The sequence below is a fragment of the Passer domesticus genome, chromosome 14 (genome assembly GCF_036417665.1).
Source record: "Passer domesticus isolate bPasDom1 chromosome 14, bPasDom1.hap1, whole genome shotgun sequence".
Taxonomy (NCBI): Eukaryota; Metazoa; Chordata; class Aves; order Passeriformes; family Passeridae; genus Passer; species Passer domesticus.
The window spans coordinates 6,789,117-6,800,675 of NC_087487.1; the positions used below are offsets into that span (position 1 = coordinate 6,789,117).

The window sequence follows — 11,559 nt, forward strand, 5'->3', positions numbered from 1 at the left end:
TTTCAGTGGTGCTGAATTCTGACACAAGGCTTTGTAGCTTTCTCCCAAGTTTAATAATAGGATAGCTCACTACATGAGACCATTTTCCCCACTGCAGATTTGTGTAGTTTTGTAAAAACATTTTCCCGCTTGGCTGAAATTTGGCTGAACTTCTTTCAGCAGAAAGTGGCTTGACATGTTTGCCCAGAAAAAAGCATAGCAACATCAACTGCAGGCAACCGTGGCTAAGGATACAGAGAATTTAGGAACTATATCTTGGCTGTTTTTTTATTGCCCTTGGGTGAAATTGCTTTTTCTACACTGAAATGCTTTTGCCAGCCTAGTTATAGTGGTTTTAAGTTCAACAAATACAAGTTACCTGCCAGCATAGCGAGACCAGCTCAGGCTCTAACTGGGCACACCTTAAGCACAAAGGTAACCAGCTCTCTGTGCTCAAACTGTCACAGGGGCTCAGGTGTTTTGCTCAAGGCAAACCCAGGCAGAAGAACAAACATGTGGCAGGGGTTTTTGAGGACTAAGCTCTCCTATGTGTAATCTGCCACTCAACTAGCAGAATTGCTTGGAAAATCTTGAGATTCTCTGAGACGACCAAAAAGTTGATTTTAAAGCATCATGAAGTTTCCCTTTAGTAGGCCATGGTGATGACAGCAAGGGAGGAAGTTTGGCTGCAGGACTCCTGTGGCAGTTAGCAAATGCTAATTTGCAGAAAAAGCAGTTTTCATGGGAACGAGATTTATTTGCAGAGAGGGGCTTTTAGTCTGTGATACTGGTTTTGAAATCCTTGCAGGGCTGAGACCTTCCACATGCTGGAATCAGCAATTACTCAGCCTTCAGTTGCTTAATCAAGAATTATAAATAGTACCAACAATAACAGGATTTGTACTTTGTGATGGGAACAGAAAAGTTACCTCAGGACAGCCCAGCCCCCAGCTGGGGCAGAAGGCTGGTGTGGGCAGGGTGCCAGCAGGTGCTCCTTGGCCAATGAATTGCAGGAACAGGTGGGACTCATAAGCCCCAGCTGAAGCCCTGTTGATAAATCTGTGTAACTGCTGAGACCCAAACCAGTGTCTTCAGCCAGCTGTGCAAGGAGCGTGGTGGTGTCTCTGGAGAACGGTAGCTTTTTTTTAGATAGCAACTCCTGCTCAGCTGCTTGAGGACCCAGGTATGTGCATTCAGCCAAAGGCTTTAGCACTTCCAATTTTAAGAATTTTTGCTCCAAGTTTTCTTCTCTCCCTTTTGGCCACAGCTGCGTCTTGTTTCCTTTGCGTCTTAGCAAGTATGGCTGGTGAGGCTGAAAAAGCAAAGAGGAGGTCTCCTGATTTCACCAAACTGCCGTGTCTTATGGGGGTGTCTGCTTTGAGTGTCCCTGGGTTTGTATGGCCTCACAGCTCTTTCAAAATACATGACAGATTTTGAGCTTTTTCTTCAGAGCTTCTTCTATCACAGTTTTAGGGATCCCTTTCTTTCCCTCTAGTTCTTGTAGGTTTTACCAGATGTGACTCCTTTTTGTGTCTTGCCTTCTGCAATACGGGCACTCAAGCTTTGGAGAGACTTCTCTATTTTCTTCTCACCCTTGCTCTTGGATAACAGGTAAGCCTTTAAAAAGTGTCCACATTACTTCATTTTTAGTCACAGCTTGGGATAAGTTTTTCATTTCATGTAGAACAGACACTACTTGATTTGCAGTCTTGACTTTTGAAGAACTTGAAAGAGTTCAAGAGTAATCTATAGGCTAGTCTTTAGAAATCAATTCAAACTAGGAAATGAGATATAAATTTGTACCACTTGTATTTCAAAACTGAATTGATTAGGTCCCTTGAATTTGAACTCAAAAAGACCTGAAAATTAAAATCAATTCATAATCTTGGAAGAAGTACTGGTTAGGTGTTTTCCCCAGTGAGAGAGTGAATGTGGTATTTGGAAGTGTCTTGGAGGAGGTCAAATATGGTTTACATCTATAAGAGGAGTTAAGTAAACTGTGCCAAGGTTTTCTGCAACGTGTTTCACTGAGACTAAAACATGTCATCATGTCTTTATGGGCTGATATTTATAAAAGGTACAAATTGCTTTCAAGTGAGGGCTATCTGCTGAAGGTTAGCTGTTAAAAATGTTTCCCTCTCTGTTTATAGTTTTCAGAATCTGACTTGTCAATGGAAATGCTGGCAACTACTCTGAGTATTGCACATTTCCAAAGAGTTTGACTGAAGCACCCTGTTCTGATGCATTCTTTACTGCTGACAGTGTTGGCTATTACCATGAGATAAACAGATTAAATATTGACTCCATAATTTTAGTTGGCATGATTATAAGCACAGCACAACTGAAGTATGCAAGTAATTCATGTAAGTCTAGATCAAAACAATCTAGTAGGAAAGGAACGATCAGTTATCCTTGAAATGTGCAAATCCCCAAGAAAATGCAGTTATATCCTAGGAAGTATTGAGCTAGATAAAGTAGAGAGGTGATTTATGTGTGCCCATGGAGAACTCAATTCAAAACCTGCTCTAAAATCAGTCAGCTTGTTTTCAGTGGTAGTAAAGCCCTAAGTTATTGCACTGTATCAATTTCTATGGCAAATATGGGCCTAGTCAATAAATTGTGACTGCAGTTCAAAATCATCACTCTACACTCAGCTCCAAATGGTTGGGCAGATTTTAGGGAAACTAAACATTCTAACGCATGTCTTGAATTTGGGGATATACTCAGTCAATTTGATATTGACTCAAGTTGTAGAGCACTGTTTTTATTTTCTGCTGTGAACTTTGAACCATGGATAAGTGTATTTTTTATAATTTGCATAATTCAGAGGATTCTGGAGTATGTTTTCCTACTCTTATATGAACTTCAAGCCACGAATGTTTGCTTTTAATTACTGTTATAAAAGCTAAGGCAAATTTGTGAGAACCACTGTGATTTGATTTGAGTTTTAAGTCTTGCTCTGAACGTAAGGCAAACCAAAACAAACTTCTGGATCACAAATATGCAGGTTGCACTGCACCACTATTTTCAGCTGTCCTGGGAACTCATTAGTTTGTCATTATATCTTTTGTCTAAACATAATTTTCTATCAAGTAATTAAGTGATGAGCTTGATATGCTGCTTCTCATAAGCATATGCTTAGGGGTATGTATAATTCTCTATTGGTAACGGGGACTCTGGAAACATTGCTCTGGTTAAAAATCATGAGGTGATAAAAAAGGAACTAGAGTGACAAGAAACTTGTGGTCCCACAAGATCAAATACCATTTGTAGCAGCATTGAGCAACGTGCTAAGATTATACATTTGCATACAGCTTCTGGTATTAGTCTGCACAATTAGGCTACCTTTTCTTATGGTATAATCAAGTATTTTGGTAATATTTCATGTTCATAGTACTCCTAAGCTGACAGGGATATAGAACACATGTCTCAAGTGATCTCTTTTCATTGCCTGGTTTACATAATTTTTATTCTCTTTGGTCTTTGGAAGATATTTTCTGGCTATGTGTTATTGTTTAATTCAGTGACTTTTTGATGGACGTGCTTTACAATCCTGGGCTCCTAAATTTGCTTACCTATCTATAAACTGCCTAGAAACCAGAAAATATCAATACCTTGGCATATTTTAAATACTTTGTGCTCCATTATGTGGTGTTCATGTTTACTGTTTTAAGCCAATTACTTCAATACTGAGAAGATAGACAGTTTGCAAGGCTGGTAGTGAGGGAATTAATAGGGGAAAAGTGTAAGTTATCACATGGTGTGTTTTAATTCTATTATCAGAGGCTCAAAAGAGGACAATTTGACCATGTTACAGTTCCAGTATTCTCTTTTTGAAGAACTGAACAGGACAATGGTTCCATTTTGCAATAATTGAACAGGACAATGAACAGGTCTCGGTTTATTGTGGCGCTTTCTAGTGAATAAAAGACATATAATTCTGGATGAAGACCCAGTTTTAAGTCATATTTAGTAGAGCCCATAATTTTGGCCTAGCTATCATTTAAACAGTCATGCTTCCATATACTTAATTCATGCCAGTAGCCTGCTTTATCCCTGCTGCTTTGTAGTTAATCTATTCTGAATGTGGTTATACAGAAAAACATCACTCGGGGTTCTTTGGAAAGTGCTTTTTTGCAGAACAAATCTTGAGGAAAACAATCATGTGTAGGTTTCCATAACTTGGCTACCAAATTCAAAGTGTCATTGCAATTTGTCTGTGCCCATTAGAAATCCTTATCACAGCTCTGCCTGGTGGCTGTCTCCACCATTTTGTAGAGTACTTTTGCTGTATTCTGGATATGTTAATGATTTTAAGGGACTGTTCTGTTTTTCCTGGGCAAACCTTGCCTCTCTAACTTTTGGCCCTTCAACACTGCAATAGGAAAAAGTAGTTATCCATTAGGAAAATATCAGATATTGATCAAGGAGTAAACCATTAGCTCAGGTCATTGCTGACCTGAGATATACTGATGTGCTCTTTCAGTAATGAGCATTTGCTTTGCTGTCAGGATTTTATTAAGGTTCCCAGGAGGACAAAACAATGGATCAGTTTAACAAGGAGCTCCCCAGCTCACTGTGGAGCATTAAGCTCACACTCCAGCACGGGTCACTTTGCCATGTTCTGGCTCCTTCCCTGCAGCTCCATTAGCTGGCAGCTGGTGGTGTAGTGGAAGCAGCCTCTTCCCCCACAGCCTCTTGCATAGAACAGAACAGCTACCTTTGTGTCTTTAAAAATGCTTCAAAACTAGTGGCACTTCTTTATATAAGCGCAACAAATAACCTAAAAATAGAACTATAGCTGGAATGTGAGCTATTCAACATGAATTAATGTGTTTGCTAAAAGTCTAGGGATTTTTGATGGTCTTGTGAGATACACATGACCTTTTCACGGTGCTCCCCAGAGATACTCGTCATCCTGTCCAAAAGCAGCATGAAGTTTTTCAGGCATACACAAACAATGTAATTTGGGCCTGGTAATGGGGTATGAACATTGTAGTCCTGCTCAGATGGCCTTTCCAAGTATACCACAGTTTTCCAACTGGGTCTTATATCTCTGGATATAACTAAGTTTGGTTCTTTCAGTGTAAAATGTAAAGAATTATTTTCTTCTTTTGGTAAGCTTATGCTGTGTACTTCTCTAGGGAACTGAAGATGTGTGCCTGGATCATGGTGATCTCAGTTTACTGGAAATCCATCCAGTCACCAAAACCAGCCTTCATATTCAGCATTAGTTAGAAACTCTATTATATTAGCATTTTCAGAGAGATCGGGGAGCGCATAAATGGTGCAGGTTAATATATCTCCCCTCCACCAGAGGGCTGAGTTCAGGATTGAGGATTATGATGGGGTAGCACAGGAAAGCTGTGGTCATTATCATCTCAGGACTATGGGGCCTCATCATTGTGCTTAACACCCCACACACACGTAGCAAAAAAATGTAACCACTCGGCCCTTACATCCCAATTACTGTCCTCACCATTTGGGCACAGAGGACCCAAGGGTGCCATTTCCTATGTGCATTGCATTTGCTCACTCCATTTCACACTTTGCTGCTGACTACAGGAGCCACACCTCTGTGAAAACACAATAGACCTTACTCTTATGAATTACTTTAAGAGCCATTAAGATTTTCAAAATATCCTAATTAAGACATTCAAATAAGCAAGCAGCCAGATGAATACATAGTCCATATATTCAAGACTGAGATAAACAAAATGTTCAAAATTAATGTGATCTTGCCATACCCATCACACTCACAATGTATATTTTATGTCAAAATAATGGCTCTCTAGCATTTGTAGCACTGTGTCACAGTCTTGAAAAAATAGTATACTAAGCAGTGGTGATAAACAACATCCTGTCCAAATGAAACTTAAAAACAGGCTTTGCTAAAAAAAAAAATCTACTAGTGAGTATGGGGCTATTAATAATTCTTAAAAGTGCTGTGGCTTTTGATGCACAACAGAGAAAATAATCTAGATGGTGCTGCAGTGTTGATACTCTGGAAAAGTGTTCTCTAAAGGGCTGCCTTTCACCAAGAGCTTCTCTTTGACAGGTAAATGCTTATGGCAACAGCCTTGACAACTTACATTCACCTCCTCTGTGTGTGTCTTTAATACCTGTCAGCCGGAGATGCTCAGCAGACAAGTTACATGCCTGAGGAATCTCCTTATGCTTAAATGCTACAATAGATCTTTTTTTTCCCAGTCTAAGCTTTTATCTGGCCCTCAGGTCAGCTGGACACCTTTAGTCAGCACTGAACCCCTCCTAGGTAGGCTGGTGGTCCTCTTCCTTCAGCAGTGAAGCTGAGGTAGCACTAGAGCCTTTGTGCTGGACACTGCTTTGGATAAAGCTGCCCTACAGAATAAAGGACTGTTCTGACAGTGAAAAACTTCCCAAAGTCACTGTAGGAGGAGGGTTTGTGGGATGAAGCCCTCCAGAGCTGACTCAGCTGCATTATTTTTAGAAGCCTGGTGTGTGACACTGCTCTCCCACAGCCCAGCACACCACATGCCTGTGGGGAGCATCACTGTGTATACCAGGGCACAGGAGGGAGATGATCATGAAGGAAGATGTGTTTATTATCAGGCCAAATAAGAGCACATGGGAAAGGGCCTCCTTTGTGTTTATTTAAAAATAAATATTGAAGAGTTAGAACAGAGGAGAACACCTTCAGGGGCCTCAGTGAAAATTATGACAGTAGCAAAGTTCACAGCCAGAGACTGTGATATTACAAACTTATTTTTTTAATAAGTTTGAGAGTAAAACAAGCTAGTTATTTTTGGGTATGGTTATCTCAGTCATGGTAACATTAAAACAACACCAGAGAGGCTCAGGTCATAGTTCTTTTACAACGTTTCACTTTTCTAAGCTGCACACAGCTGCTATTTGGGCACGAAGTAAAGTTTCTACATGTGAAGAGAGCTTCTGACACTCCTTGTTCTCCCTGGATAGCTGTACTCTGAAGTTCACTTAATATCTTTTAGGAATATGTTTGCCTCTGGCTTTCTAATTGCTAATGAAACTACCTGAAGCCAGATGTACAAAGAAGAACTCTGTTCGGCCTAAACACTTTGTCCCAAATCTAGAAGGCAAGCTGATTGTGATTTATGCATCACATCCTGGAATACAGTGTTTCTCAGGGTCAATCTTTTACCACAAATAAAATCCATCAATACCTGAACTATGCCTCTTGTTCTAGGATTTCCCTAGCAGGAAATCCAAATCCTGTGTAGTGCAGATCTGCCCTAGTGAGATAATTATTGTTCTGCCAGGTTGTTGTAAGCAACACATCTGATCAAAGGCAAGGGAAAGGAACATAATTGTCATTTGAATTGTTGGAAGTCCACTTTACTAGCAATATATGTTTTGAAATTGCATGGAACCACATGTATGTTGAAATCTGCCTCAAAATTGTTTATTTTTTCTTCATGTAAATGGAATATTTTGTGTGGGGTCTGATGCTGAGTGGGTGTGAAAGACTTATGCAAGACAGGAGCCCAAGAGAGAAGCAGAGGCTTGCTGCCAGTTGTATCAGAAAAGCAGGTGAAAAACTTGGAAGAAGAAAAGGCTATAAGTCCACTTTCAGGTGTGGTGAATATTTTAGGTAGATTTTAGTTGCTTTAAAATGTGTGGTTGAATTTCAGAGAACCACCTGTGATAGCAAATGGGGCTTAAAATGGCTTCCATTTTAAGGAAGGATTTTGTCTTTTTGTGTCAGAACAGATTGAAATGTGTGTGTGTTCATATCCATATTTTGTTCAGCCATCATGTATTTTCTTGGATTAGAAGCCTCTGAGGTGCTAAGGGTATTTGCATATATGTTACATTTGCAAATGGCCTGTGACTTTGATGCATTCATAGCTGTGAAGACAATGTTCTGCATCAAAGTTTTTCTGTTCTGCTTTCCTCCTCCAAGACTTGCTGGAGGAGCCTTTGCACTTGCTTTATGCCCTGAGATTCCATGAAAATCAGGCAGCTGGATTCAACTCTTTTTATTTGTTTTCTGATAACTGTTCCACAGTGCAAGCATCTTCAGGAACATGTTGATTCTATACCCTGAAAAGCATGACCCCCCAGGGGAATACACGTGTATGGGATGGAATTCTCTCTGCACTGAAGCCAGTCAGGCTTCCTGCCTTAGGTGGCAGAGTGGCTGTGTAGCAGAAGTCTCCTGCAGAGTGCAGCCATCAGTTGCTAATGTCTTGAACATCTGAGATGGAAATGAAGATGAAAGTTGTTGTCTTTATAACTATTGAGTGAGTTACTACTGTGCTTTCCTTTTTGTCCACTGAGATTTCCATTCTTCCCCCCACCGTGCCCCACCCTTGATTTCCCCCCCCCCCTCCTTGTTTCAATAATTTAAAGATGTTCAAATCATCAAATTTTGTTCCTCTACTATGGAAAACACCACCACCACAATTTAGTCCTTTTATTCTAAAATAAATTAATTTTGTAAGTCTATTTAAGAGGCATTAACAAAACACCTGCCTCTTTAATTTAGCAGGGCTTGCTGCCAAGCATGTGCTGCTGCTTGGGCTTCATGTTTGTTATCTGATGCCTCAGTCATGCTACAGAAATTGTTGCATCTGTTCAGTTCTGGCTGAGATTGTTCATTTCCTTCTATTCAGATGCTGACTTTTCAAGTCTTAACATATTGTTTACTTTGCTGCTTTTTCATTCAGAGCCGTGTTTATAATGGGAAGGCAGGCAAGGTTTCCTGAGAAGAGTTGTGCAGTGAAACCAAGTACTGTTATTTCTGAGGGTGTGGAAAGTATTCTTCATCTATTAGACTCTTCTGTGCCTAATGCTGGGGAAATAATAGTATTAATGTGCTTAAACTGGTCCTCTTAGTGGTACTGAGAATGTCAGAATTTGCACCTGAGATGTGTGTCTGAGAGGTGATCAGAAATCATTGCTGATATAAGCTGCTGGTTATTCATATTCCTTATCTTGGAGACACCTTTGGAAGGAAGTCAACAAAGAGAGAAAAATTATATAAATGTGTCATGTCCAGCTTATGGATTTCTCTAATATTTGATTCAAATAAACAAAGAAACTCCATGGTAAAAATATTTATCTACTACTTTCTCCTCTGAGACTATGCTATTAGAGTGTGCAAACAAGCAAAGGCACTAACACTCACAGAACAATAATTAAATATATTTGTTTAACAACTTACAAATGCAAAATAGAAGACAAAAATCCAAAGTATTAACTGATGGGTGCTGCATTTTCCTTCCTGGATGATCCTGATTTATTTTTAATAGTGGTTTGAAGAAGAAGTCTTTTAAAATTGTGCATGTTTTAAAGAAGTATTTCCTGATGCAGAGAATTGTGCTAAGCAGAAAAACAGCAGCTGTTACTGGAAGTTACAGTTAATTGTTGTACTTTCCAGCACAAGGTTGTTTGGTGGGAACAGTGGGGAAAAAATGCAAGCAACTGCCAAAAAAACAAGCATGTGAGGTGAAACTTGAATGTGCTCTCATGAGAACTTTGTAAGATTCATAAGTAACTGAGGAAAGCAGGCTGTATTTAAATCTCTGGAGATGTATGTGCTGTATGGAGACACAGCACAGCACACAGTGTTGGCAGAAGGGAAGGAGAACAGAAAGTCCCAAGACTGCTGAGGTTCATCAGGATGATAGAGGACAAAATGCCTGCTGCCACTTCATATACTTTTGTTGGGGGTTTGTGTGTTTGTTTCGGTTTTTCTTTTTGTTTTTCTTTTGTGGTTCTCAGAGTAAATTTGAAGCACCTATCCTTTCCCTTGCTCCCACAGCACAGGGTTTTCCTGTGCTTTTTTAATGAAACAAGCAAAGCATGCCCCTGTTGCAAATCTGTAGAGAAGGTTGATAAATTAGCCAGGGGCATTTTGTGAGCCCTGCAGGACAAATCTGATGTAATCCATCTATGCCTAAGAGCAATCTGGAGAGGAACTTCAGCAAAATATCCCACCTGGGCTCTGGCTGTTGTTAGAGCAGTGGGAAAGCAGTGGCAGAAATTGTTCCTGGGCAGGCTGCAGGCAGGAGGGGAGAAGGGAGCCCTGGTGCTGTGGGTGGCACTGGCCTGGCACTGCCCACTGCTCTGCTCTGGCACTGCTGCTGAGCTGCAGGATCTGCCACAGGGGCTGAGCTCTGGGAATCCAGCTTGTTAGTCCATCTGTTCTTCCAGCACGAGGCTGTAAAACATTGTGGGTCATAACAGGCAGCTATTTATTTCTTAAGTCCTTAGGTGCCAGAAGGGAGGTTTCCTTTTTATATATAAAAATAGCACTGGAATGCATTTATTAGGAATTGACTGTATTTATTTTGAACCACAGTACTTGAACATCCAGATCCATAGACAAAACTCCAAGAAAATACAATTTCTGCCATACTCTGAGCTCAGATCTCTGATCACTTATCCTTGCCTGTATTTCCCCCACTGTGAATAATTTCACTGACTTCAATAAAACAACATGCAGTAGCCAACTTTTAACTCAGTACTATTTTCAGCTTTCCATATTACTCCAGTACTAAGTTTAGCCCTAAAGAACAAACACAATGCTCCCAAAAAAAAACCCCAAATCCAAAATGAAAGTTGAACAATACCCTGAAATGAATTTCTTTCAACATTAAAATCAAGACTGATTACTATTAACTCATTAATCAAAACATCTTTCAGCTAGAAAAAATTGTTGCCAACCGTTATTATTATTAGTTTAACATAAGTGTGACCACTGAATATCAGTTGATATTAGGAAATTGCATGGTTCATGCAAAGTCAAAATACTTTTGTTTTTTATAAAACAGCTAATGCCTGTATAAGTTTGTGGAATGAGGTGATTGTTATTGTTCCCATTACATTATTACGTTTTTGTAGTAAAGAATCAGCTGAGGCTTGTCCTGAAAGCAGGAATTCATTCCTTGAAATTTAAATTGTCAGTCACAGACAGGTCTATAACATCTTGTTACTGAATGAAATTCTGGCTTTTGTGAATCTAGGATGAATTGTGGTATTAATACCATGTGTCCCCAAAGAATTTACAAAATATTGAATGATTAATTAAAATTTAAATTCTTTAAGCAATCACAGAATTGACAGCAATTTGAGAGCATATTTAAGACATTGTTATGCTATCACACTAGTGTGTCACTGCTTAAGATTTGCATGTTAATAACTTCAGGCAAGTAAATGTCACTCATACAGAAATTCCGTGCAGAGGAATGGCATGAGTAGGAGAAACAAGATTTTGTTTTATAGACAGAACATGTTGTGACCAAAAGGATTTTGAGAAAATGAACAACTTTATGTACCTTGGCCAATGCACAGGCATACAGCGAGTGTGGGCTAGTCCCTGAGTAGGCTGTATAAATAAACTGTCCTTTTCTCATTCCTGACCTGTATTCTCCTTTTTCCCATGTTTTCCATGGGGATTGAAGAAGCAATACAGTGATGCATATGGAGCCTACTGACTGTGAAAAATTCTAACACAAGTGATAACCTGCCCCTACCATTTTGGATTGAATTGATTACTTCTGGTTAATTAGCTGTTTATTTTTATTTTCTGCACAGATATTTCATATTAGATGTTGG

The 11,559-nt window shown here is 39.6% G+C and overlaps 1 protein-coding gene across 3 annotated transcripts in view; it reads left to right on the plus strand.

Moving 5' to 3' along the window:
- The window catches only part of ALDH1A2 (aldehyde dehydrogenase 1 family member A2), a 178,019-nt gene that overhangs the window by 75,495 nt on the left and 90,965 nt on the right, over positions 1-11,559 (plus strand). Inside the window, exons 1-2 of one of the 3 annotated variants that reach the window (XM_064389237.1) lie at positions 1,046-1,162; positions 1,475-1,590. The exons of the other annotated variants lie outside the window; for them this stretch is intronic. The gene's annotated coding sequence lies outside the window, so the exon portion shown is untranslated. Of the gene's footprint in view, positions 1-1,045; positions 1,163-1,474; positions 1,591-11,559 lie in introns of those variants that run through there. 3 annotated transcript variants of the gene reach the window in all.